Raw genomic sequence first — 4,495 nt, forward strand, 5'->3', positions numbered from 1 at the left:
AAAAAACAGGAGTGGAAAAACAAGTTATTTATGTAAATTCTTTAATTCTTTAATCGGTTAATTTCTTTGTTTTGCCTTACCTTTTTCTAAATTTTTCACAATGACCATCTATTTCTTCTTTAACACATACACTAAGGGTCACCTTAATAATCATTTGTAAGGAGTCAATTTAGAATCTCATTTTTTTTAAATAGTTTATTATTTTTTTTAGTAATCTCTACACCCAACATGGGGCTTGAACTCATGACTCCAAGATCAAGAGTCATGTGTTCTTCCAACTGAGCCAACCAGGTGCCCCAGAATCTCAGCCATTTTTTTTTTTTTTTTAAGATTTTATTTATTTGACAGAGAGAGACACAGCAAGAGAGGGAACACAAGCAGGGGGAGTGGGAGAGGGAGAAGCAGGCTTCCCGCTGAGCAGGGAGCCAGATGTGGGGCTCGATCCCAGGACCCTGGGATCATGACCTGAGCCAAAGGCAGAAGCTTAACCGACTGAGCCACCCAGGCGCCCCATCTCAGCCATTTTTAATAAAAGATTTTAAGAAGTGACAAATAGGTTCCTGAGATGATCATACCCGTTCGAGTCAAAATGGACAAGTACGGATAATGGTTTGATGGTGGAGAAACTAAGGGCCTCAGAAGAGTTTCCCTTGACTTTCTGATTACTAAGAATCACCTACTGCAATGTTTTACCTAAATGTTGGCTATCAGCAGCTTGCTTCGGCAGCACATATACTAAAGCTGGGACGATACAAAGATCAGCATGGCTCCTGCACAAGGATGACACGCAAATTTGTGAAGCGTTCCGTATTTTTACTGAAACTAATATTATACTGTATGATAATTGGAATAACAATAAAACCTTACAAAGATAAATTTAAAAATATAAATGTTGACTGTCTGATAACCTTCGCTTAGAGATGTCTGGTACTCCCATGTCAAACTGAGCTATCCCTTCCCCAGGGATCTGACCCAGGACATTTGTCCCACCAGTTAGCACAAACTTGAGAGCCAGTTCAACACTTACTGATTTGTGACCTTGGTCAAGTTACTTTACCTGTACATTCCCCAGTTCCTGCATCTGAAAGACAAGGATAACCATAGTTCCTTTCTCAGGACTGTTCCAAGATTTCAATGAATATATGTAAAACACTATACATAGTAATTGCACCATAAATAGAATTATCATTACTCCAACAACCACTAGAATCTGCTACTCTGTTCCTGCTTGTCTGTGCCTCCCTAACTACATAAATTCACATAGGTTTTCTCTGTAAGTTCCCAGTAAATATCTAATTTCAAGGGAATTAACTTCCAGTTACAGTCAGCTAGATAATTCAGACCAACCACCCTAATGAGGACAACAAGAAGAGCAATACAAAATATGAAAATCACCTGCTCAAAGGCAGCAGAGATCTAAAAAGATAGTAAAGATTAAATGGGTCAATACTTAGGGGAGGATAAAGGCTCAGAGAGATAGGCACAGCTTGCAGAGCTTTCTTTCTCTGGAAGCTGAAAAATTCTGAGGAGGGTAGCTAAGTAGTGCTTTTGATGCACAGAAGGACTAAAGGGACTGGAGTCCAGGGCTGGAGGAAAAGGGGAAGGGGAGTATACTTGGAGAGCCTAAAGATTTGCAGTTGATACTACAAAGCAGGCTGAACAAAGAATGGTATTCCAGAAATTGACAGGCCTTCCCAGAGACTGCAGCTCAACTTCCAATAATCTAAATCCATGAAATGAAAAGGAGATCCTGGATTGCTAGTGTCCCCAAGCTTCAGATAGAAGCAAATGGACTGCTCCTTGCAGTATAACATTAGCCTAGGCCTCAAATTAGTCTATAAGGCATCTGTGTAAATAAAATGGCACATAATCAAAAATTATCTGACAAAAAAGGATGTAAGATAATATGAAAACCGAAAGAAGTAAATTATAGTAAAAAAAACCCTTGGGGCCCCAAGATACTCTAATTATCAGACATAGACAACTACGTTTTCCATGTTCAAAGACACAGAAGACAAAAATTGAGAATTTCAGCTGTGATCTAGAAACAATTAAAAAATCTTTTAATTATGGGGCACGTGGGTGGCTCAGTTGGTTAAGCGTCTGCCTTCAGCTCAGGTCATGATCCCAGGGTCCTGGGATCGAGCCCCGCATCGGGCTCCCTGCTCAGCGGAGTTTTCTCCCTCTGCCTGCTGCTTCCCCTGCTTGTGTTCTCACTCTCTCTCTGGCAAATAAATAATTTTTTTTTAATTTTTTAATTATAAAACAAACTACAATAACTGAAATTAAGAACTCGATGGATGGACTTCAAGGCAGATCAGATACAGCTGAAAAATTATTAGTAAAAACAAAGATGGGCCAGAAGAAAATCTATCGAATGAGGCATGGAGAGACACAAAGGATACAATGACAACGTCTAAGATGTTTGCTTTGGAGTCCCACAGGAAAGGAGAGAATGAGGCAGAAACAATATTTAAATACTTAAAAAGAAAACAGCTGGGAATTTTCTAAAACTGATGAAAGGTATCAAACCACAGACTCAAGACGCTCTACAAGAATACATTTTTTTTAATTTAATTTTTTTTGAGAGAGAGAGAACACTCAAGTGGGGAGGGGCAGAGGGAGAGGACAAAAAAGAATATTAAGTCCATGCCCAGAACAGAGCCCAACATGGGGTTCGATCTCACGACCCCGAGATCATGACCTGAGCTGAAATCAAGAGTCAGACATTTTGGGGCGCCTGGGTGGCTCAGATGGTTAAGCATCTCCCTTTGGCTCAGGTCATGATCCCAGGGTCCTGGGATAGAGTCCCGCATCGGGCTCCCTGCTCCTTGGGAGCCTGCTTCTCCCTCTGCTTCTCTCTCTGTCTCTCATGAATAAATAAATAAAATCTTTTTTTTTTTTTTAAAGATTTTATTTATTTATTTGAGAGAGAGAGAATGAGAGAGAGCACATGAGAGAGGGGAGGGTCAGAGGGAGAAGCAGACTCCCTGCCGAGCAGGGAGCCCGACGCGGGACTCGATCCAGGGACTCCAGGATCATGACCTGAGCCGAAGGCAGTCGCTTAACCAACTGAGCCACCCAGGCGCCCCTAAATAAATAAAATCTTTAAAAAAAAAAAAGTCAGACATTTAAATGACTGAGCCACCCAGGAGCCCCAAAGAGAGAATACATTTTTTTTTTTTTAAACTACACCTAAGTATATAATAGCAAAAGTGCTGAAAAACAGATTCAAAGAGAAAAGCTTAAAAGTAGACAGAGACTTAGGAACACATTACCTTCAAAGGAGGATAATTATACAGACACAAATTCCAGTAAGTTACTGATAACATTCATTATCAGGATATTGGTAACATAAAATATCAGGAATGGCATAAGCGCTTTAAGATGATGGAAGAAATTCTATTCCCAATGAACCTATCTTGAAAGAAAGACAGTGAAAAAGATATTTGGTAAAAGAATATGTCAAAAGCCAACTTACCCTTAAGAAAATTCTAAAGTGTTTTGGAAGACAAAAAATTATCCAGGAAAGTTCAGAGATGCAAGAGGCATAAAAAATAATAAAAACAATAAATATGGAAAACTAAATCAGAGGCTCTCAATCTTACCACAAACTTGAATTACCTGAGGAGTTTTTTAGGAAATACTAATGCTTGACCCCCTCTGTCCAAAGATCCAGATGTCATTTGTCTGAATTGCAGCCAGCCATCTGTGTTTTGCAAAAGTTCCCCAGATGATACCAGTGTGCCTCCAGAGTCAATAACCACTTACCTAAATTCATTTGACAGTATAGAACATGGCTTGTATAACACCTTCTGGGGTTTAAAATGAAATTAACAGTGCGCCTGGGTGGCTCAGTTGGTTAAGCGACTGCCTTCGGCTCAGGTCATGATCCTGGAGTCCCAGGATTGAGCCCCGCATCGGGCTCCCTGCTCAGCGGGGGGTCTGCTTCTCCCTCTGACCCTCTTCCCCCTCATGCTCTCTCTCTCTCATTCTCTCTCTCACATAAATAATTTAAAAAAACAAATAAATTAAATAAATAAAATGAAATTAACATATATAACAACAATGACAAAAAAAGATGAGATGGGGTTAAATGGAGTTAAAGTGTTCTGAGGTCTTCTATTGTCCAGGAAGAGGATAAAAATACCAATTAATAAAAGATACTAAGTGAAAGATACTGAAATTTCTAAAGTAACCATTAAAGCAATAATAAAAGACTATATAAATATGTTCCAAAGTAATAAGAGAAATAAAACAGTAACAAATTCCAAAGTAATTAACTAAGGGGGAAAAAAACAAACACAGAACTGGCAGAACAAACAAAAAGCACTAAATAAGAAGGTAGATGAGAACCCAAGCATATCAACAGCCCCATTAAATATAAATGTACTAAATACTCCAGTAAAATACAGGTGCTAGGTTATAAAAAGAAAAAAGCCATAGCACATCTAAAACACACAGAAATATTAAACAAAATATTAGGAAAGGCAAA

At 39.0% G+C, this 4,495-nt stretch overlaps 1 pseudogene; it reads left to right on the forward strand.

The window, feature by feature from the left end:
• The first annotated feature begins 715 nt into the window (after window positions 1–715).
• On the forward strand, window positions 716–815 carry LOC115940202 (U6 spliceosomal RNA; annotated as a pseudogene).
• Window positions 816–4,495: the final 3,680 nt, after the last annotated feature.

This window comes from Leptonychotes weddellii, unplaced genomic scaffold, assembly GCF_054177405.1.
Source record: "Leptonychotes weddellii isolate Sample4059 unplaced genomic scaffold, ASM5417740v2 HiC_scaffold_2228, whole genome shotgun sequence".
NCBI lineage: Eukaryota > Metazoa > Chordata > Mammalia > Carnivora > Phocidae > Leptonychotes > Leptonychotes weddellii.